The following is a 25235-nucleotide window of genomic DNA, read 5'->3' on the forward strand; positions in this document are numbered from 1 at the left end:
AAACCATTCGTATTAATGATAGTAATTATGTAAATTTACATGACGTAACGGTTTTTACAATAATATTAGTAATATTATTTCTAAAAATAATGCAATAAATAACTACTTGTAAAATACGCATATTTAGTCAAGGTTTAGGATTGATTATTTATTGGTAATATCATTCATTTAGTAATTTCATTAAGAATAATAATGCAGTATTTACTAATTGCTGATCCTGGGAGCATAATGTAAAAATAACCGAAACCATCGTGAAAATTATTGTTGAGGATGACCTACCCTCTAGCACTGTGGAGGGGAGTTGTTTTTAAGAAGCTGATGAAATTTATTTCTTCTCATTATATAGTTCCTTCAAGAAATACAACTAGATGGATAAAAACTATGAAGCTTATGTATCCAAGTTTAAGATTAAAGTAACATCTTTAGATCTTGTTGCTTTAACAATAGAAATACGGATGGACGTTCAGATGAAGAGATTTTTAGGGGTGTCTCTGCACTTTGCAAAGGAACAAGAACTAAATTATGTAAATAATGGGGTATATGAGCTGAGTGAGTTACGCAAATTAGAATATATAGGCTTGAAACTGTTTGAAGTTATGATGACTATGGAGTTCCGAAAGAAAACTAGCAAACTGGTGGAAATATGGTTAAGGCTATAGTTAATACATTTCGAAAAAAAATCACCATATAGGCCTACCATGTTTTGCACATACCTTGAATCTGGTGTGGAAAAGCCCTGCGACATTGGGAAGGCGTTATAGAGGTACCGGTAATTTCAAAATTTAGTCTTGGTTTAAACGTTATGCAAGTTCAATGGATGATCTCAAGAATTTCTAACGGGACGTTGTTGAAAGCCATTATAAATGTAAAAACATTCCATATGACGAATAGATTTTTGGAAGTGATAGGCTTTGTAAGACAAGTTGTTCTTAAATACCGGTACGTAAATATATCAAATCCAAGTGTGAAATTTGTTAAAACTTGCAACATTCTAAATACTGTTTCCTTACGTTTAAACATGTTAGATATGAGAGAACATTATATTTGTGTCCTAGATTGAAACCTATCTACGGTTAAAATCTCTGAATCCTGTTCCTGTAGCAATAGCCTAAAACAGATCCACGCGGAGTTTAAATGAACTATTTTCCATTGTAAATTTTTCAACCTCACCTCATCTACATGTTTTAAGTAGAATGTTATTTTTTAGTATATTCACGAATAGTATAGGGATGGCTCTTACATGTGGCTCGGTCTCCTACCCATGTGAGTGCCCACATAGTAGATTTAGAATTTTATTTTATTTTATTTTATTTTATTTTATTTTATTTTATTTTATTTTATTTTATTTTATTTTATTTTATTTTATTTTTTGGTTTGGAAAGGGAATGTGTATTTGGGCGGAAGCCTGTTATGTTCAGCAAATAAATCGTAAAAAGAAAAATTGTATATCGACGAATAGAAATGTATTCGTCTTTTCGGCAATTAAAACAATGCTCATCATTTGCGATATATCGATATATTGTGTATAATATGTCGATTATCGAAAATACTTTTCCATATATTGCAATATCGATAAATCGGTATTTCAATGATTTTCTCCATTCCTAATCGTAGTAGACCATGAGTCTCGGTGGATATGTGGATAGAACTCAGATCCAGTGAGCGATTATAGCCCTTCGGCCTTATGGGCCTTAAGTGCAACTTTCGATAGGATATTGGCTGGACTGCAGATATGTTGAAAGTGGTAGTATTTAGAACGGAATCGCGCTGTTCAGGGTGTGACCTGTACCCCGGAGGGTGGTAAGATGAGGAGTGCCTTGGGCCTTCTGTGGCGAAGACCGTCAGTTTCATAATTACCCAAATTTGAGATGAGCGGGTTGGTGTCTAAATGAGAGTAGAATTAGAGTTCAGGATTCTGGTGTGAATTTCATCAATGTGTAGGTCATTGTGTATGTCACGATTCCATTCGTACCATTGGGCACCTGTCATCATGCGAAGTGCACGATTCTGTAAGCGCTGAACTTTGTTTAGGTCCGTTTTGGCTGCGATCCCCCAGACGGGACTGGAATATTCCAGGATTGGCCGAATGGAGGATTTGTACAGCAGGAGATTGTTTTCTAGGTTGAGCCCATTTTCGGCTCTCATGATTGTTATAATTTCATAAAGGCGTCGATACGCCTGGGCCGAGATTCTGTCAATATGGTGTCTAAACGTCAATCCACTGTCCAGGGAAACACCCAGATATTTGGTGACATCGGATCACCGGATCACCTCGCTGAAGAAGGCCAGTGGTTGAGGGTCGGAACGAGTGCGCTTAGAGAAGAGTGTGGCACTACACTTAGAGACGTATATTTTAATTCTCTACTGTCGAAGTCATGGTTCGATAGTGGAGAGGGCTTCTTGGGGATAAATTGAACTCTGGATGTTTGCCAGGAAGCAGAGGAAATGGCGGTGTCGTCATCATACATGTAGACATTCGCTCGCGGAGGACGGGGCATGTCAGATATGTATAAATTGAAAAGTACGGGTGAAGTGGCCGCTCCCTGCGGGACCCCAACGGTGATAGGGCGGGGATCCGACAGGGATTTGCCAAACTTGACCTGGAATTTTCTCTCTGACAGGCAACTATGGAGGAGATGAAACAAGTAGTTGGGAAAGTCGAGAAGTTTGAGTTTATAAATGAGATCTTCGTGCCATACCCTGTCGAACGCACGCACGATGTATAGAAAACAGACTCCTGTGATTGTAGTTCTCAGTGATTTCTTCGGTGATCCTCATGATCTGATGTACGGTTGAGTGATCACTTTGGAATCCGAACTGCTCGATGTTTATCGTCGATAAAAGCTTGAAGGCGGGAGAGTAAAATTGTCTCGAAGAGTTTGGAGAGAATGGAAAGGAGAGAGATGGGTCTGTAGTTTTGACGGAAGGTGGGGTTTGAGAGCGCTTTAGGGATTATGATGACTTTCGCCAGTTTCCAGGGGGTGGGGAAGTAGGCGAACCTGAAGATGGCGTTGAAGACTTTGGTGATAAAAGTTAAGGCTTTCCTTGGGAGGTTTTTTAAGAAGGTTGCTAAGAAGTTGTCTAGGCCAGGGTTTTTCCTGTTATTAAGTTTGCGGATAGCAGCGAGTAGTTCGGAAGGGGAGACAATCTCGAAATCAGGGGGAGGTTGAATTAACCAAGGTTTTCAATGTCCTCCTCAACATGATCAATGAAGTCGTCGTCAGACTGCTCAATGTTGGGAGTGCAAGTCTCTTCTAGGGTTTCTGCAAGAGCGTTTGCTTTATCGAAGTCAGTATGTGCCAATCCTCGTTGTCCATGGACGGAGGGAATTCTAGTCCGCTTGCTAGTGAACCTTCTAGCCACCCTTAACTCAGCTAGTCTCATTTCCAGGATCTGATCTTGTAGTTCCTGATGAGAGTGGCCAGGTTCCTTTTCTGACGGTTCCAGACGGATTTGAGATGTGGGTCTCTGGAAAGATGCCACTGCTTGCGGGTACGGTTCTTGAATTTGATCTGGTCCAGGATTGCAGTTGGGAGTGTGTCCGGCTTGTTCCTGGCCACGGAGGGTCCCATGGCGGAAGATTCAGCTGCAGTGATGATGGCGGCAGTTATCTAATCTGTGAGGGAGTCGATGTCTTCAGGTCCTTTCACACTGGGACTGCCATGAACATTGGATTGTAAGTAGTCGTGGAAATCTTGCCAGTTAATTTTACGGAGATGGATAGTGATGGGGATGGGGGAGTGTGTTGGACTAGAAGCTATGGTCATGAGAACAGGGAGATTATCGGAGTTGAGGGCGTCGAGTTGTTGGAAACTCATCGTTAGCATTTGAGGAGCTTAGTACTGTGCTCACACAAATTGAAGCCTGATTGAATTCTCGTCCACTTACAGTACCATCCTCAGATCCGGCTGACCCTCAACCCTTAACTCCAGATCATTTTCTTACTGGAAACAGATTAAATTCCACTCCTGAATCCAATCTGACTCTTGTACCCAGGAATAAACTTTCAGCATGGAAACGGTTGCACCAAATGGTGCAACACTTTTGGACCAGATGGCATAAGGAATACTTAACCCAACTACAAAACAGGTCAAAGTGGGCCTCCCAGCAACCCAGTATACAACTTGGAGTAGTGGTGGTTATCAAAGAGGACAATTTACCCCCGCTTCAGTGGAGACTATGTGTGGTTGAGGAACTTCACCCAGGTTCCGATGGACTTCTGCGAGCAGTCACCATAAAAACTGCTTATGAAAATTTCAAGAGACCAATAGTGAAATTGTGTCCCCTTCCCATCGAGTAGTTCTTTCTAATGACAATATGATTCCTTACAGTGTCAGTGAGTTGATTGGTGTATAAAGTTGTATTTTTATTTATGTTGTACAGTCATTTAACAAGATAAACAATTCAAAAACTTTCATTGTCCAGCCGTGAACAAAAACAAAACAATGCATCAACCTGCACTCTAGTGTACAGTTCTGTTTCATTTTATCTATGTTAATTAGTGATTGAAGTTCTAAGTGCAACATTTATTATTATACAGTATATTTGTATTCTGATGACATTTTTATTTTATGTTAGTGTTATTTTCATTGAAAATGTATTTTCTCTTGATTGAATGCAATCAACAGAGGGGAGAATGTTTTGTCCTCTTAGAAACTTTATACAGAGTGCGCTCTTGTCCGCGTCTCTATTGAGTGACCAGAATGCATCTGGTTTCCGGCAACGACCAATCAATCAATCAATCAATCAATCAATCAATCAATCAATCAATCAATCAATCAATCAATCAATCAATCAATCAATCAATCAATCAATCAATCAATCAATCAATACCGATCTGCATTTAGGGCAGTCGCCCAGGTGGCAGATTCCCTATCTGTTGTTTTCCTAGCCTCTTCCTAAATGATTTCAAAGAAATTGGAAATTTATTGAACGTCTCCCTTGCTAAGTTATTCCAATCCCTAACTCCCCTTCCTATAAATGAATATTTGCCCCAGTTTGTCCTCTTGAATTCCAACTTTATCTTCATATTGTGATCTTTCCTACTTTTATAAGCGCCACTCAAACTTATTCGTCTACTAATGTCATTCCACGCCATCTCTCCGCTGACAGCTCGGAACATCCCACTTAGTCGAGCAGCTCTTCTTCTTTCTCTCAATTCTTCCCAACCCAAACTTTGTAACGCTACTCTTTTGTCGGAAACCAGAGCGACAACATGTCGGCTAGACATGCATTCACGGCCACATGGCCTCAAACTTAATCGATAGCTATCCAGGCATTTCATTTTATTGTTTAACGTGTAAGTAGTTTCTATGCATTTTGTTAATCATGTATAATCGTAATAAAATTTCTATTACGTGTAATACTGGTGAATGAATCGGCCCTATGGTCGTATCACGTGCTTAACCAAATTACAGTCCACTACCAGAGTAACCATCGCTTTTTATTAATACAACATGTGTGCTACAGCATTCAATTCGTCATTCCAACATATTCGCAGGATGTTTATTGCGCGTGATAAACAATGCTGTGTACCATTCTGCCAAAGTAAACTCCAGAAAGGTAGTGGACACTTGTGGGCCGAGACGTAGACTATGTGAATTTTGCAGTGTTTTAAAATATACTATGGAGTATTTTAATTTTTATTAGGACGTGAACTTTCCGGTTGCAATTATACTACCTGATTCGTATGAGCTCATCTTGAATTACTGGGTGATACATTTATTTGTCTTCATTAAACGTGATATAAATATCACTTTCCTACTAAAAACGCAATATTTTACATTTGTAATGTGCTTTTATGTGCATGTTGGAGCCTCCGTGGCTCAGACGGCAGCGCGTCGGCCTCTCACCGCTGGATACCATGGTTCAAATCCCGGTGACTCCACGTGAGATTTGTGCTGGACAAAGCGGAGGCGGGACAGGTTTTTCTCCGGGTACTCCGGTTTTCCCTGTAATCATTCATTCCAGCAACACTCTCCATTATCATTTCATAGCATTTATCACTCATTAATAAATCACCTTGGGAGTGGCGACTCCATTGTTCTAACAGCCTATATATGTTCAATTCATTACATCCCTGACCCGGTCAATGACTGGAAAACAGGTTGTAGGTTTTCATTTCATTTTCATTTTATGTGCAAGTTATTCTCGTAATGATAATTGGAATCGTGCTGAGGAATGGAGGGAAAACCTGACATCCAGCGGCGCTATTTGAACTGCTGCTACTCTGTCAATTTAGTACATAAATAGACCGTGTATGCAGAGGCCTTTACTTATCTCGTAGGCAACGATAACACCTAGGGACGTTCCGATATACTAAAATATCGATATTTCCTTAGATATATACATGCCGATATTATCCCATTATCAAAACAAAATATCGATATATCTCGATATCAAATTACTTTTTTTTTCCAGGATTTGAAATTATATTGAAGTTCTATAAAACGGGGATCACGGCAGTTCCAAGAAAAACAAAGATAACTAGGAGAATCAAATATAATGACCAAAATATTTTGTGTAAAATGGTATCAGCAGTAAAGTAGAAAACATCAGAACATAATTCAACCATGAATTCTAACACCTTATAGTTCCGTTTTTATAAGTTTCGATTTGACCGTTAACCGGAAATCAGACGGTGGTGCCAAATTGCTACGAATACAAACAGCTGATTTACGACACACAACACGAACGGAAATGTATATGCTGGAATATAAATCCATAATCAAATTATTCTTTGTAGCAACATACATGATTCACATAAGATGAACAATAATACACAACACATTTAGAATAAGGCTACGAGATAAAAATATGTCAATGCTCGAACAGATAAAATGTGAAAAAATGAAATTAAATTTCTACTCGCCATGTAGAAGTTCTCGCGTAGTTGTTAGATTCAGTTTCCCGTAAGGAAGGAAATAATCCTACAAATGGAACACACCACTCATTTCTGAGTCACTATTGGCATTGTCATCGTCTGTTGAGGTTTCATTCTAGCCTGACCCTATAGAGATAATAAAGTCTTCAACATAATCGTCTGTGAGACATTCTTCCTCCCAAACTTTAATCATCTCGAATTTCGCGTGTCTCACAACGTTGTTCCAGTCCTCCGCACTTATACCGCCTACGGCTTCGAAAATAAGTCTTTCAACTTCCGAAACTGTGAAGAGTTGGTTATTCTCAGTTACATAATCCTTCACTTGAGCCCAAATCAGTTCTAAGGTGTTAAAATGGCAATGGTATGGTGGAAGGTGAACTAGGAGTACTTTATGCCCACGCCTTCTGGCTATTTCATCCACCACATAAACTGGGTAATGGGGCTTGTTTTGTTTCAAGATGCATGAGCTCCCCCTTCCTCATGTCATCGCGAACCGAAATATTGTGCTCCTTCAGCCACTTAATGAACTCATTCTTTCTAACCTCAATTGTTGGCGCTTTGTCAAGAATGACTCCCTAACATTACAAACAATTTTCCGGGCCTGGCTCCTTAGTGGAGTACCGCGTCCGAAGGGCTTTCTTCTCTTGGGAGCTTCATCCTTAGACGTAGACGTCAACATGACAGAATATCAAATTCTCACACGGGTCTAAAATTAACCTACTATACAACTACCGAAAGAAATATTAAACTAAGCTACTATATAAACTAGATCACTATTGTACTTTTGTTACACACTATTCACTACAATATAACGCGCTATACTATTAAAAATACTAAACAATAAATTTATATAAGCTCTACTCTACGAAATATAAACGAACAACCTAGCACAAAGACACACAAAGACCTCCAAAAGAACTGAGCATAATACAACGCACAGCTGATAGCACGTGGTTACAGTAAACAACAGATCGACAACACTGCTCGCCGGAACTGGAGTCTAACGCGCTCTGTCGGAGCGATCGGCTGCCTGTGATTGGCTGTTGATTAATTCACTTACCCTCCTCCAAAAGGCAGCGCTCAAACATCAAGTCGAAACTCATAATAACTGAACTATAAGTGTCTGAGTTAATGTTATTCACCAGGAAAAAGACCAATGACATCTTTATTCACAGAATGCTATGATAAAGCCATAAATACTTGCACAGTATATGTTGCATCATATTCTTAAATATTTTCAGCCATTCCTACTAATTTACGAGGTTTATGTGAACTTCATCAAGCATTTCTGACACTACGTTTTTCACTCTCTTTTACGGGTGTACTTATTTCTCTCAAAAAGTTTTTATTCAGGACCTATGCATCGAATGCTGGCGCCTATTGACATAAATATGTCTTGTGGCTGGGGGTCAATGAAAATTTGTGTTACGGAAGTATAACCCCAGCAACCGTCCAGTCTAGTGGTCATCTGAAATTAGCAGCCGTCGATGGATATATTCCATGGATAACTAAACCGTGAATTCCAGTAGCAAGATAAAGTCAAGCAACCAGTCGCGTGCACAGGCAGAATATACAAATATTGATTTATGTGCATTGAGTTCTGATGATATTGTAGTTGGTCTTGGACTCTTGGGTTATCATTAGCGATATAGGCTATCGATATCGTTTGAATATACCGATATACCTTGTGCAATAAATATCGATTACCGAAATTAAGTTTTCAATATATCGGTATTAAAAAAATCTTCGTCAACACTAATCGCAATATCAATATATCAGCGTTTAAAGAAATTCACCATCCCTAGTAGTGACTGCAACCTCGGTAGTTAGCGGTATGCTAGTCACCGCAATTAGCACAGCAGGATTTCTGCGAAAGGTCACCTCTTTTAGGGCAATCCTGTATGTCCTGGATGTTATAAAAGAAATAATTGAAAGCATTCTGCCGCGAATAAAATATTCATTCCTCCAATTCAGTTCGGCATTTGAGTCAGAATTTCAGTTAATATTATGAAAGAAAGAGTTTAAAAATACCAGTTTTACGAGTTCAAAAGGGTTAGGTGAAAACGAAGACCTACAAACCGTTTTCCAGTCAGTGACCGAGTCAGGGATGGAATGAATGAAGTCCCATCTTGCGGCGAGGATAGGAACTGTGCCGGCTGCCGAAACCTGACGCACTCATCTGGGGCAATGATTTGACTAACAGATGAAATGAAATGCTATTGTAGAGTGTTGTTGGAATGAAAGATGACAGGGAAAACCGGAGTAGCCGAAGAAAAACCTGTTCCGCCTCCGCTTTATGGCAGCACAAATCTTACATGGAGTGACCGGGATTTGAACCACGGAACCCAGTGGTGAGAGGCCAACGCGCTGCCGCCTGAGCCACGGAGGCACTCAAAAGTGTTCGATCCGATGCCATAAACATTAGTTCCTCCAAAATCATTCACGTATGAACTGAGGGTGTATTCTACAAGTTCCAACGACAGTGGTGTGTACAAAAAGAACCTTCAGCTAAAACCGTAGGAAAGCACGGGTATCTTGCTAGTTACAATACGGTAATCTTCATGTGACATTTGATTTTTTCATTTATTTCGATACATGAAATATGAAACGAATTGTCCTCAGTTTCCTACAATTTCAGTCTCAGTCGACATGCCGCTTGATTACAGCAAGTATCTTCAAATGTTTAAGCTGCACATCCCTACACGCAGGAGAATCTGTATACCATATTTGAACAGTCCGACTCGTTGGCTGAATGGTCAGCGTACTGGCCTTCGGTTCAGAGGGTCCCGGGTTCGATTCCCGGCCGGGTCGGGGATTTTAACCTTAATTGGTTAATTCCAATGGCCTGGGGGCGGGGTGTTTGTGCTGTCCCCAACATCCCTCCAACTCACACACCACAATAACACTATCCTCCACCACAATAACACGCAGTTACCTACACATGGCAGATGCCGCCCACCCTCATCGGAGGGTCTGCCTTACAAGGGCTGCAATCGGCTAGAAATAGCCACACGAAATTATTATTATATATTTGAACAGTACAAAACAGAATGAAGGTTTGTCGAGTCTTCAGTCTGGCTACATACGCAGAACCTCTTATAGATAGCCTAGTTTTCACTGAAAAGTTGTACCTGGAAACTGAGGACTGAATTAATTTCCCGTTGCTTTGCTCACAGAGACAGGTAGAACTGTTAACTAGCAGTCTTCGAAACCCGCTAGAACGCATACACCAACCGACTGTATGAGTGAGAGATGACGGTGGTTATTGTTTCAAGAGGAAGTCCAACTAAGCAGCAATCCTCTCTTAATACTTTTCCGAAGGTAAATTGAAAGAAGTCTGACACTTTGCAATATGAAGGTATCGGCATTAGAAATGCAACGCCACAAAAGAGGCCTCGCAAGCGTTACACGGCAGGGGCTAGAAAAGAACAAGAGTTGATGAAGGGAGGTCGGCTGGGAACGATGAAAGCGAGAAGCTTGACACAAGTAAATTATTCCAGACCCAAGTAAGGGAACAGTGGCCACCAACTCACGCTCTAAATTTCAAAGCCACCTTCAATCGTCCCCACCCACAGGAGGATCTATGAGTGAAAGCTTCACAACGGCTCAGTAAGGATTTACGTAAATAACATCGCTCATACGTCAGTCACCTTCACATTGTCAAACCTGAACATGAGACTGAGACACGACAATGAAAGTAACTAACTTGCTTTAGCCCTTAGCAGAAAACATGGTGCTCCTTACCACTAGTGGATCTGGGCTGATAACAATGTTATAAACCTCATGATTATTATTATTATTATTATTATTATTATTATTATTATTATTATTATTATTATTATTAGAGAAGAGTGCCAAATATGGAATATGCTCCTAATATGGAATACCCCAATATCTGTTAAGTAAAACGTGGCATTGCTTCATGGAAGAGGTAGAAAGAAATGCGTGAAAAGGCTCTGTGTTCGCGAGTTGAGGGAAGTCTTGTGATTTACGTTGTTTGTCTGTTGTGACAGTTGAGCGAGTGATTTTCAGCCTCCAAAAAGTTTTGGAAACGTAAGAGTTGCAGTCCTTAACAAACCGAAGTCTTCCCTAAACATTAAAACACGTGTTAGCTGTGTACAGTGGGCAAATAAATTCGATGAGCTTGCACATGTAATTTGTAAGATGGAAATTAAATGCGGCTGGGTATCTAATAGGGAATACTGCTGTGTTCCATTTATGGAACGGTATTCTATTGTTACATGCCAGCCCCGTGGTAGCACATTTTGGCACTTCCAGGAAGGGGCTAGTCACTCATACGACCTGGGATCACCCAGCCGGTTTGTAGAGTGGGGCCGGCCTTCCCGTGTATTTTTCTCGTCGGCCGCCTTACCTGTGAGTTTCTTGGAGGTTCAGCGAGAATGTTCTGCCTCTAGTGAGATTGCAGAATTTCTGACTCAAATCACCCGAGCTATATAAAGGGAGGCTAGCCGCGGACATTTAGTGACAGGTGGGCTCCGAGGTAGAGTCAGTGTGAGACTCGGTTGTTGAGGTCCGGTAGCTGAGCTGAGAGCGACAGAGGTGTTGGCTGTCGCCTAGTGTCCCACCGAGGTCTGAACAATGAGCAGTTGTGGTGCCGGAGAGACCAATGAGTAGGTGGGAACGAAAGAACGGAAGACTACACCGCGTGTTCGTGTATTTCTGTGAACTGAGGCTCAGCAAGGGGGCCGCCATCACGAGTGTGAAGGTAAATGAACCTGTGATAATGTTCGCTATTGTGAGTATCGTCCTGCTGTTAAATACTGTTCAGCTGTTTGGTTGTACACTGGATGTGCCCAATTAAAGAGCGCGTTTGAACTTGTTAGCGTGGTCGGACTTCTTCTTCTTATCCTTCTAATCCTGCTTCTCCTCCTAAAATCTCTTCATGAATTCGCTGTGTTCCTTTTCTTTTTTTCGTTCTTCTGTCCACCGTTTTGTAGTTATCATTGTAGCTCTTTCCACGAACGTGCAATTTCAAACCAGAATTCCAAAATCTTTAGGATTTTTATGGTATTATCTGTAGCGTTTTTTTCTGAAAATTCCGCTTGATTCTTTCCAACCAGTTGATTATGTCCTACTTTGCATTGAAAATGGATATCCACAGCCTATTTCCAAACATTCGACTGGGTCAGGAACGGAATGAATGAAGCCCCCATCTAGCGGCGGGGATAGGAAATGTGCCGGCTGCCGAAGCCTGTCGTGCTCATCTGGGGCAGTGATAAATGACGGACAGACGAAATGAAATCTTAATGGAGAGTGTTGCTGGAATGAAAGATGACAGGGAAAACCGGAGTACGCGGGGAAAAAGCTGCCCCGCCTCCGCTTTGTCCAGCACAAATCTTAAATGGAGTGACCGGGATTTGAACCACGGTATCGAGCGGTGAGAGGCCGGCGCGCTGCCGCCTGAGCCACGGAGGCTTCCTACATTGAATTGATTATACTAAATAGTATCTTAGCATATCTGTTATTGTGCATTCTCCACGTGTGACCATATAATTTCAGGCGCCAATATTATTATTAATAATAATAATGTTATTTGTTTTACGTCCCACTAACTATTTTTTTAAGGTCTTCGGAGACGCCGAGGTGCCGGAATTTAGTCCCGCAGGAGTTCTTTTACGTGCCAGTAAATCCACCGACACGGGGCTGGCGTATTTGAGCACCTTCAAATACCACCGGACTGAGCCAGGATCGAACCTGCCAAGTTGGGGTCAGAAGGCCAGCGCCTTAACCGTCTGAGCCACTCAGCCCGACAATATTATTATTATTATTATTATTATTATTATTATTATTATTATTATTATTATTATTATTATTATTTTCCGACTCTTTGGCTGAGTGGTCAGAGTTTAGGCCTTTGGTTTAAAGGGACTCCAGTTCGATTCTCGGCCGGGTCGGGGATTTAAATCTGTCTGATTAATTCTTGTAGCTCGGGGACAGGGCATTTGTGTTTGTCCCAAGAGCGTAGCCAGGAGCAGGTGTTACTTGAAGATAGAAACTCTCATGACAATTTTACAAAAGTAAATAAACAAAAGCGGTGTAGTGGTTAGTGTGATTAGCTGCCGCCCCCGGAGGCTCGGGATCGATTACCGATTTTCATTAAATTATCTTCAGCCGTTTTCTCGTGGTGCGTGTACAGACAGACAGACAGACAGACAGACAGACAGACAGACAGACAGACAGACAGACAGACAGACAGACAGACAGACAGACAGACAGACATTACGTAAAAGTAAAACGTACATTTCCTTGTTACTATGGACATAACCAATACAGAAATACCATTATTTTCAAATTCTGAGCAATGTACAGACAAAACTCTTATTTCACATATATATAGAAATAGATTTTGTAGTGTACTGCAATCTGAATATCAACATAATTCACTTGTACCAGTGCCTTTATAATGGCAGCCATGCTTGCGCGCACCACATATGCATATTATCATGTTCCATCATAATTTTGTAACAACAAACCTCCTTGCCGCCCCCCCCCCCTGCCAACCCAGGCTACGCGCTACTGGTTTGTCCCAAAATTCTCCTCTTCATATTCAGAAAACACAGCACACCACCAACCGCGACAGATGCTTGTTGTTTTATGGGGCCTAACATCGAAGGTCATCGGCCCCCCAACCGCGACAGAAACGTGCACTAGTGATTATATCCCTCCACACAAGGTTGGCGCCAGAAAGGCCATCCGGTCGTAAAACAGGCTCATATCCACATATGAGGCACAGTTCGCACCCCGCAACCCAGCAAGCTTGAAAGAAAACTGTGGAAGTATTATAATCATCATCATTTGAAAACACTAGCACACTGACGTGTTTCAATAACGCTAACATAATAGTAAGAAAACGAGTTCGCTACGATTCGAGGCGTCTAGCTTACAGCATGCATTCGGAGATAATGGGTTTGAACCTCCTGTCGACAACCCTGAAGATGGTTTTCCGCGATTTCCCACTTTCACACCAGGCAAATACTGGGCCAGTACCCTAATTAAGGCTATGGTCACATCCACCCCAGTCCTACATTGTATCTCCCATCGTTGCCAACATAGATCTGTCTGCTGTGTGGCGTAACCAAAAAAAAAATCAAAATACTCAATTTAAAAGAAAAATCCCACTGTCGTGATTTTCGTATCGGTTTCAGGACTAAAATACAGTCATTGAAATTAGCATATGTTTTAAATCCACAGTTCTAGCCCTCCAAGCTTCAACTCAATGTTGTAAACATCCTAGAGATAAGAGCTACGAATTTTTGGTAAATAGGCTAAAATATAAAAAAGTATGAGCATATGTTCTACATTTATTCCCAACAATTACAATCCTTTCCTTAATCATCGTTATCCAGTCGATTAGATCACGGCCGACTTGATGCTTGATGATAAGGAGCGAAGCGAGGGATCTAGTCGGTCGTGATTAGATTAGCAGTTTGCCTTTTTCTACCACTACGAGCGCTAGAGTCACCGCAGAGTTTCACTTAAGCCCTTATAACAACATTCCGTGTGGACATGTTTCAAAAAATCAGTAAACGGCTGAGGGTATTGAACCAAGGAATACATTAAAGAATTACATAAATAAGTTAATAAAAAACAAGCGATTTTAGGCTGTTTTTCCGGAACTGCTTTTTGGCTGGATATGACTTTCGAATTTATTTTAGTTTGAAAGAGCTATTTAAGACTCACAATTTGAAACCTTTCCGCGTTTCAACTTTCAACTTTCGGAACAATTGAGGAAATTGCTTAATTTTACATTTTTCATAGTATGGGGACCCTTACTTCGTCAGCTAAGACATGTTTTCAACAGTAAAACCTTGCCCGCCCTAAATGTTGCTTCATCACATTTGCCTTTATGAGTCTCACTTTACTGGATTATAAACAAAATGAACTTTTGCGTTTATTCTGATATAAATACGTAAATGCTAATGGGACTGTTCGGTGGAATATACGACAGAAGCTCTGCCTACACGTCAGAGGGTAATGCCACGTTATATATCAGTTCATGTCTAATGAGAAATGGAGAATGCTAAATGTCTTCTGTGCGAAAAGCAAATTTTCTAGATGCTGCACTGATATTACACGCCTTAATGCACGCAGCTGCGACGAGGAATCAGTAAAGTGGATTACTGCTACGGTTGTATATTTGAAGAACAGAAACTTTACATCTTTATCAAGTTCCTACTCCTTAAATGTTCCCAGTGAGTCGGCTGTGATACCTCCCGGAACGACGCGATTCAACGCATGCAATAAGTGGAAGTTTGTGTACATTCAGAATAAAACAAAATAGGCTTTGCAGACCACACATTGCTTTGATATTTGGAACCGAACCAAACCATGTTATTTCTATATCTACCCGTTTGGGTAGGCGGGCCGTCAGCCAATCCAGTGGCTCTTGGGCCATTGTTAGAGGAGTACTGTCGGTTTGTTTATTTGAATTTTGCGTTGTATGTTTGTACATACGTAGTGACTTGTTATTGACATTTATTTTGCTCCTCAGGCGCGGAGATCACCAACACCAATGGAGGGACACCCCAAAGCAAAGCTGAGTCACACCACACCCACCGTAGCGGACCTCGCTCGCCACCCGTTTATTGAGCAAAGAAAGAAACCTGTTCATATTTACAGACAAGTACAAAGTTGTATAGTAATTGAGGCTTTCAAGGCCGGCGCTACAAATCATTTCAGTGTTTTCCGGGCTTGTAGGCCGTGGTCCAGGAGAAAGTGATTGTCCCGACATTTCATCGAAGACTGCGTTCGGCATTGTAAAGGGTTCCGACTAGCTTCGATACCAGCGAAGCTCTCAGTGGAATGAAGTGATGTTTTTTTTTTTTTTTTTTTTTTTTTTTTTACGGAGGGCCCCCGTAGCCTGCTCCCCCGGCGTGGCAATCGACACAATCTACATTGCCTCCGACATGCTATTAGTTTCTAAGTAGAAAAGAGATAGCCGGGAGAGTGGGAAGTGATACAAGGATTATCTGCCGGTTTCCGAGTTAGACTCGCTACCACGGCAAGAGTTTGTATTGGTTAGGTGGTGTTGAGGTATGGTATTGAAGGGTCAGGAAAAAAAACACATAGGCAGAAATAAGAAAGAGCCTACATGTAAAACCTGACATCTTTTGATAGTACATGTAAGGATGTGGGCTGGGTAAAAACCAGAGGTTGTGTTAGTTAGGAATATGTCTCATGCAATTATAACCATTTCCTTGCCATTTTCTGTTATTATGGGGATCAGTCCTTCTTGTCACTGCCGGGTCGGCTCGGGTCTGCTAGCGTCCGGGCTTTGGCCCACAGGTTCGTCCCATTGTCCAGCAGCCAACAGTCCCAGGTGCCAAGTCTCCTTTTGGAGAGGGGGAATTAGAGCCTTACATGCAAGGGGCTATCTTCTTCCGCCTGTCGATGTCCCTCTATGCTGTGTTGTTGGAACACACTTGTCACTGCAGATCTAAAACTAAGGTTATTAATAACATATGTATATATAGGTTCTCATTGGAGTGCCCGCTGTTTGCCTGCTCTCATGTCCAGCGTTCTACCTAAATAGGAGTGAAATAACTCATTAAACAGATAGACATTAATGCTGTTTGTGGGGCGCGGGCTGGTGTTCCACTCCCATGTCTCTGTCGGGGAGCGGAGGTGGGTTGATATGTCCTTGGCCGTCTGGCTGCGTTGCCGTCGTCTTCTTAAGTTGTACTTCTTATCTATCTTCCTCGCCTGGTCCCTGGGTCTAGGACGGCTGAAACATATTTACATATTTACATAGGTGTCTGCAGTGTGTGCGTTTATGTGGTATATAGGTGTCAGCTTGGGGGAGGGGGTTGGCTATCGGCCCCTCGCCCACCCAACCCTGTGACTGAACAGAATGTGCTTCGGTGTGGGATACTTTGTGTAAAGATCGACGTCGTAGCGTCCGATCCCGCTTACTAACGGGTTGATCTTATTACTCCATGACTTTCTGTACATGTTTAGTGTCTGTTTACGTATTTGGTGCCTTATTGAGCTGACTTTCGCAATACTGCGTAGTTGGCGTATTGGCGTGTCGAAAGGGAGTCTGGTCGCTGCTCGTAGGCATTTATTTTGTATTAATTCCAGCTTATCCAGGTTCGTCATTGCAGTGAACCCCCACGCGTACATGATTATTGGTCTAATTAGGGCCGTATTCATGTTTATGGCTACTTCCGTGTTTATACTGGACTTTTTGTTCAGTGTAGGATATAGCTGGCTAAGTCGTATGTGTGCTTTTCTTTGGATATCTTTGATGTGGTGTAGCATGGTGAGCTTTCTGTCTAGGACTACTCCTAGGTATTGGCTTTGTCATACCATGCTATATCTTGACTGAAAATCCTTAGCAGTTTTATGTTGACTGGTCTGCGTGTGCGTCTGTTCTTCTTAGGGAACAGCACGGCTTGGCACTTGTCAACATTGACCTTGATGCGCCATTTCGTTAGCCATGGCTCGAAAGTTCTTAGAGCTACTTGAAGCCTCTTCCGAGTGCACGCTAGTTGAGGGCGTGTGACTGTGATAGCAGTGTCATCGGCGTAGAGGTGTGTGGTAGTGAGTTCTGTAGTAGGCATGATGTTTTGTATACAGGACGAAGAGGATTGGGCCGATCAGGGACCCTTGGGCTACGCCCGCTCTAATCCTACGCGTACTTGACAGTGTGCTGTGTACGTCTACTTTGAACTCTCGGCCCTCCAGATAAGATTTTATAAGTCTTATATAGCCTGGGTGGAATTCGTGATCTATTAGTTTCGCTAGTAGGCCTTCGTGCCAGACTTTGTCAAATGCTTTCTGGATATCAAGGAAAACCGAACCTGTGTCTCTTCGTTTATTGAGACCTATGGTGGCTTGCTCTATGAATCGTGTGAGCAGTTGTGGGGCAGAATGTCCGTTCCTAAAGCCAAACTGCTCGTTGCGAATTATACCTTTTTCCTTGGTATGCCCTATTAACCTTTTCAGTAGTATTTTCTCGAATACTTTACTGAGGGCGTCCAGAAGGCTGATGGGCCTGTAGTTGTTAGGGTCTGACTTGTCTTTGCCTGGTTTTCCAAATACGAGGATCCCAGCCCTTTTCCATTGTTCAGGGTAATATTGGAGTCTGAACATTGCTTTGAAGATGCTGGTAAGTAGTGTTAAGGCTTTGTGAGTTAATTTCTTAATTACAACATTCTGGATTTCGTCCGGGCCAGGCGCCTTCTTGGGGTTAAGGTGACGTATAATCCACTTAATTTCGTGTACATTTGTCCTCTTAACCTCCGGCTTAGGTGCGTTTTCAAGGAATTCTGCTACCTTGGCCTCAGTTTGCCTGATGAAGGCGGTGTCAAATGGTATTTCGTTCGGAGTGAAAGCCGCCTCTATCGAGTCCGCTATGATTTCCGCTTTATCACGGTTCTCGTATACCGGGCCGTTAGGTCCCTTAAAGGTAGGGATGCTGTGTATTTCTCGCGTGAAGTGTCTCGCTAGGTTCCACACTGGCCTGGTGTTGGTGTCGAAAAGTCTGAGGTGGTTGTTCCACTTTTCCGACCTGCATTCCAGTGATTGAGTTTGTATTTCCGTGTTTAGTTCGTTTTTCATCTCGCAATCTTCGTCTCTGTGATGTCGAGCCCAGTTACGTCTGTGGCTGTTGCACCTGCGTATTAACTCCTTTATGTGAGCTGGAATCTAGAAAAGAGGGGATTCTTTGTGTTTGCTTAGCGGTATGCTCGCAGTTGTGGCTGTTTGAATTGCTTCTACTAGGGTTTTGATTGCTTCCTCAATCTGGGCTGTGCTGTCTAATAGCATGCCTTCGCTTCCCTGTAGGAGTGTGTCTAGCTTGTGTTCGAATTTGCCCCAGTTGGCTGCTTTATAGTTGAGCCGGCGTTTGGGGTTTTTCTCATATTCCTCTGGGTTTGCATCTAGTGTAAATATCACTGGATGGTGCCTCGACCCCAGGTCGTTCACTACCGTTATGCTATGCCCTTGAGGAATATGTCGCAATAGGGCTACGTCTAGTATATCGGATATTTGATCGTTCGGTGCTAGGAACGTGGGCTCGCTGGGGGCTGTTACCACATAGTCCTGGAATAGCATGTGGTTATACAGCCTTGTGCCTGCTGGGTTTGGTTTCAGGCATCCCCAGGTGGCGTGTTTCGAGTTTAAGTCCCCTTCTGTCCTGAGTGTTTAGGCTTGTCGGTCTGGAGTATGCCGCTATGACATTTATGAGTGTTCCTTGCACTGGTAGGGCTATTTCGCATGCCTCCAGCTTGACCAGCTCTGGCAAGTCTACCTCCATGTGCTTGATGTCCTTCCTTACCAGGACTGCCACACCTCCAACTCCGTTAGCCTTATCACTTCTGTGTATTTTGTAGCCTCTTATGGTGAACTTCCCCCCCGGAGGGAGGAACGTTTCTGTTAGGAGTGCTACATGTATGGTGTTGGCTGTTAGGAAGGCTTCGAGTTCATATTTTCTTGACCTGACGCCCTGGCAGTTCCATATTAGAACTCGAAGCCCTTGTGTGTTGTTGGTGTTATTATTATTGTTATTATTATTATTTTCGTTGGGTTGTTCAGCCATCCAGGGCTAGGAGTTCGGAGATCGCGTTCACCAATTCCCCTAGCCATGGGAGTGACCGGGTCGTGGCCAGCATTTAGGCTATCATAACTCCAGAGGTTATGATCGCGGTTTAGGTTCAAGTTCGGAAAGACGTTTTTCAGAATTTCGTCTATCTTTTCCTTGAACACCCCTCCTGCCATGTTTCCTTTTGGCTGTTACACCTGTGTTAGTGTTTCAGGTGTAGGTGGTGAAATAGGTGTGACTGTTGTTGTGCTGGGGGCGGGGGTTGGGAAGGGGGGCCTCGGATGCTGGTTTGTTAACGGCAGGTTCCTTGCGGGGGATGGAGCTGGCCTGGGGCGGGCCCTGGGACAGCTTGGGGGCAGCGTGCATGGGCTTAGCTTGCCTTGAGTTGGGTTTTGGGGGGAGGGCCTTCTTCTTTCTGTTATTGTTTACGGAGGTCTTACCTTGGGTGGTGGTGGGGGTGCTTGGGCTGAGGGCCCAGGGTTGCGTGTACCCTCCGTCCTTGGGGGTTGCAAGTTTACTCTGCCTCCACCTGATAGGCCTGGTTTGCCTGGTTGGCCTTGTTTTTGGCCCTTTGTGCCTGAAGGGCCTATAGGTCCTGAAGGGTCCTTTTTGCCTGAGGGGCCAGTTTTCTGTTTACGTGAAGCGTCTATGCCTGATGGGCCTGCTTGGGCTTTAGGGTTGCCACGCTTGTTACCCTTTGGCCCTTTGCTTTGATAGGCGGCTTCGTAGTCCCTGCGGCTGGGACATTCTCTATAATTAGCCGCGTGTTTCTCCCCGCAGTTAGCGCACTTAGAGTACGCAGGGTCTTTGCCGTCGGTGCAGTCGCAAGACAAGTGGGAGGCAGAGCATCTGCGTCATCTGGGATCCAGCTGGCAGGTCGACCCCGCATGCCCATGCCTCTGACCCACTCCACATTGGGGGCCGGTGGCTTGCGGGTGGTACGGTTCAACTGTCACCAGCATATTGCCAGCATCCGCATCCTCCGCAGGTTGTCCGCTCCTGGGGTATCCGCCACGGCAACTACGAAGAGACAGCCTTTGGCTGGCCTGGTTCCTGTTCGCATCCTGTATACAGTAAGAGCGTTGATACCCTTGGCTTGCATGGCTAGCCCGGTATCACCTGCCTCGTACGTGTTATTGGGCGTTCTCACCACAAATCGCTTTACTGTGGTCTTGGGCAATATCTGTGCAAACTTGATATTAAGCCCTTTCAGCACTTGTATTGCGATTTCGTAGCTTTCAAAGCTGGACATATGTAGCCGGACCGCTTCATGCGAGTTTATTCTTGGCTTGGAGAAATAACAATTTCTCTGCTCATGTGTCAGCTATGATCGAGTCGAATGTGGTGTCTGTGGAGCTTTCGGCTTGGGTACTCGGTTTTCGGCCCCCGCCTTGTTGGGCCTTACGGTTCAGAGGCTTGGTGTCTTTCCCATTCTCCTCACCTTTTCTCCTTCTCCCCCTCTTGGCCACATTGAAACCGTCATCCTGGTTTCCCGGCTGGGTGGCTGGGTCCAAGGTTTCGGTCAACCCGTGCTCGCACTGCTCCTCTCCCTCCGAACCTTCAGAATCGGCATCCTGGGATGTGCTTGATACAGTTTCGCCTCATCCGAGTCAGAGTCCGATTTGCCGGCTTGCTTGGAGGGGGGGGGGGTAGGAATTTACGTGGTGCCTTCTACCGAGTCCGTCTTTTCTTGCCTCTTTTCTTCCCTTGGGTGCCGCCTCAGCGCTCGAGTTGGCGGAACTGGGACCCGCTTTTCCGGCGTCCGATTGGCTTGCCACTAGGTTGGGTTTGAGGGCAAGGTTTGTGTTGGGGAGAGAAGTAGTCTCCTGTTTGTGTTCGTGTGTCTCCCCAGTCACTGGCTCAGTGGAGTCATGTGGCTGCTCCTTCCCTGGTGCGAGTTCCGGCACTTCGGGGGCTAGGCCCGGTTTCCGTTCACTCGCACATAACGTCATGCTTTCTGGTTCGCTTTCCCTGTACTGCGCGCTCCTCTCTAGGGGCTCGGCTCGAGAGCCGGCCTGTCGAGTGGGCAGCGGCTGCACTTGTATATGCTTGCCAGTGGCTACTGACGGAGTGGTTATGGGAGTTGTCCTGGTAGTGGTGGTGGTGGTGAGCGCAAAGTACTGCATGCCGCGCCACGTTACGTGAGCGTCCTGCGTCTGGTTTACTTGCTGAGAATCAGGGGTGAAGTCTGTTCTCTGTTCCTCTGACGCATTTCGCGCACTGCTCACGGGGGGGCACGCTGTGGTGAGTCGCCACCGGTCTCCGCTCGGCCGGGTCTTTGGCCGTAGCGGTGGCCGTTAGCGATGGGTTGCGCGCTTGTGGACACCCATCCACGCACTTACCAAGGCCTAAGTTGCTTAACTGCGGTGATAGGACTAGCACCGCCGAGCTCAACTCTTGGCGTTGGTAGCTTGTGTAGGGTTCCCTGGAGACATTTTAAGGACTAAGCCCTTAAAGATGTCCTTGACTGGTGATATGGGGCTGGTCAGCCCCACCCTACTGGGAGTGGTTGGCGGGGAGGGTGCGCTGTGACAACTGCGCTTTTCCCTCCGCTGTTGGGTTGACGGCCGTGGAGTGGGAAGACTGCCGTGATAACGGCAGCTCCTCACTCTCCGTCAGTTCTTGAGGATCGTTGCCTTTGTCTGTAATGGCCCCACGCTCACTGACAATTTTCTCCTTCCTCAGCGCATTAGTATTGCTCTTTTGGAGATGAGTCTGTTGCCGTGTGTTTCAATGTGGGGACATTCTAAAACGAGCTAGTGGACGCGGGATGATCCGTTGTTAAGCGGGTCCCTGGGCCACAGATTCCCTATCGAACCCTAGGTACCGAGAAGCGGCCGGTTGGGGCAGGTAGTGTATCCACTCGAAGTTTTCGGTGAAAGGAGAGAGAAAGCGGAGCGAGAGGCACGTACGTCCTTCCACTACGACAGTCGATGCGTTTCACAAGCCCGAGCGGGAAACAGTTTCACGACCAGCGAGACCTTGTATTTCCGAGCCTTGTATAATAGCGTAAGCAACGACATCGACTTGCCTTGGCGGAGACAGGCAATTGATCACCCGTTGCGGTTTCTGTTCTGCCTCAGCCATGGCGGACCAATAGGCGAGCAGCGTACCGTAGCCTGCACTATATAATGAGGTGGAATTACACCACTCGTCGGTAGATGCAAAGTGGCTCTCGGCCAGCAAGTGGCCACGGCTGGTCCATGGTCCAACGCGCTCTGCACACCGACCCGCCAACCGAGCAGAAGAGCAGTGGCCACGGCTCTACCGTGGCTCTACGCCTCTGCATTCGGGAGACGAGACAGGGCTGGACCTCACGGCTGGCCCAAACCGTCGGCTGTCCTGAGAATGGTTTTCCGTTGTTTTCCATTCTCCTGCACTAAGGCGAATGTCGGGACAGTTCTTAGTATACGCCAAGGCCGCCAAGCCCCTCACATTCTCCGTGCATCTCCTTCACCGTACTAAATCACCCGGCCTGAGAGACGGCATCACCGCCTAAGAGGCCCTCCTCCCCCTTCAGGGGAGGAATGAAAACATTTTAGTATTAGTACTAGCAATAACATTCCATTTGACTGGGAGCTTCGTTGCTATCGAAGTTAGTCGGAACCCTTGACAAAGCCGAACGCAGTCCTCGATCAAACACCGGGCCATCACATGCTCGTGGACCACGGCCTGGAAGCCCGGAAAACAGTGACACGATAAGTACAAATTTTGTTTAGTTTCTAGTGCCTCTTCTTCGGCATTATTAATTGAATCGTTTGTCGCAAAAACAGCACTTCTCCACTTTTTGACGCTATATGAGTTATTCATACTGCCATGATTAATGCACGAAGGGCTACCATTTTGTGCAGGAAAAACGCTTCTACCATATATCTCTGCCTATCAGTCGCGAATGAAAATTTCCCTTTTGTCCAGAAAGAACACTTATCCTGGAGATGTGTTGTTTTTACTTCAAACCAGCCCGCTTCACAAAGTAGTACTGATGGAAGATATTCTTCAAGAAGTCAGTTCTTTCACTTGAGTCGCTAGAAAGAGGTGTGAAAAGAGATGCAAAATATAAATCAATTTATGGAGTTTCAGTATGAGGCAAATCATGTCTTAGGAAAATATCGTATTGATGGACTGTGCGTTCATACTTTCAAGTTGCTTATTTCTGCAACCCGTTTCCCTGTGTTACCAACTAGACTTGCTTATCCACAAGGCTGTGTTCCATTACATGAAAATAAATTAGGACATAAAGAAGTTGGAATCTTACATACCAGAAGAACACCATGAGTTTTATAATGAACTGTTTGCATGGATAACATCAGCGCAATAGAAGTGAGAAGCATTGTTCAAAGATAAGAGACTTACATGTTACTTGTATTATATTGTGTTGTTTTGTTTTAAATATATATTTTAAACTTTGGAAAGGGACATAAAAGGAGTATTCTTATGTTTATTTTTCTATACAATGTGATCTAATAATATGTGCAAATAAGTAAGTCTTACAAATAACTATAAAATAATGGGTTTAAACACTCTATTTCCTCAGTACAAATAAAGTTCCTTTTGAAACTGAAATGACGTTAAAATCAATGTTACACTTCCTTATATTCTCATTAATGGTGTTTGTTGCAGAAACAGCACGTCTCCACCATTTTCAACAAAGTCTGTAAAGGAACATATTGGACTAATTCATACAAACAACCTATCTGTCATAGTCATTTCAACAGTAGAATAAGCATAATAAATATCGGAAGGATAGAAATGACATTACACACTACAGACAGTTTTTCCTGTTTTCTGAACAATTTGGTACGTTGGAGAAGTGTCGTTTCTGAAACAAACGATTCAATTGTACAACACGTAGAATGGGCAAATATTTTATTTATATTACAATTATATACATTTTTATACATTATTGACATTAAAGTATTACTCAAACAGACAGAGTTTGGAAATCGAAGGATTGGTGAATAATAAGAAGAATAAGAAAGGGAAAGAAAGAAATATCATCCTGGCTCACAAGGGAGATTTGTAGTTAAATTCCTTACATGCTTGTCTGAATGGAAAGTGAGATTTTAAGATCTCATTACTGTTCCTTAAAACAATACTCACCATCACCACAAATGAATGGCCTCATTAGTTCTTGATATTCATTTGTCAAATCACCTACGTCAACTAAATCCTTGTGGTCATGAAAGTGAAAATCCAAAGCCTATTTTCAGTCGTTGAACCGAGTCAGGGACAGATAGAATGAAACCCCATCTAGCGGTGAGGATAGGAATTGTGCCGGCTGCCGAAGCTTGCCGCACTCTTCTGGGGCACTGATTAATGACTGACAGTTGAAATGAAACGTTATTGGGGAGTGTTTCTGGAATGAAAAATGATTGGAAGAATCGGAATACCCATACAAAAACCTATCTCGCCCTCGCTTTGTCCAGCACAAATACTAAATGGAGTGACCGGGATTTGAACCACGGAACCTAGCGGTGAGTTGTAGGTGCGCTGCCACCTAAGACATGGTGGCTCTATCCTTGTGGTTATGTCAATAGGGAAAACATGAAAGGGACAATTTCTCACAATAAAATAAAAGTTTTGAAGGTAAGAGTGCTTAGGATGCATTATAACTAATGCAGTCTGTTCGCAGTGTGGTCAACGATATAAAAAAAGAAGTCAGCTCTCGGACGGAACTAGTTCTACATTTATCTCTCTTCAGATCGATTTTACTGCACGGAATTGAAAGCTGTCCGCCCCTGTGGTGTAGTGGTTAGTGTGATTAGCTGTCTCCCCCGGAGGCCCGGC

This window comes from Anabrus simplex, chromosome 7, assembly GCF_040414725.1.
Source record: "Anabrus simplex isolate iqAnaSimp1 chromosome 7, ASM4041472v1, whole genome shotgun sequence".
NCBI lineage: Eukaryota > Metazoa > Arthropoda > Insecta > Orthoptera > Tettigoniidae > Anabrus > Anabrus simplex.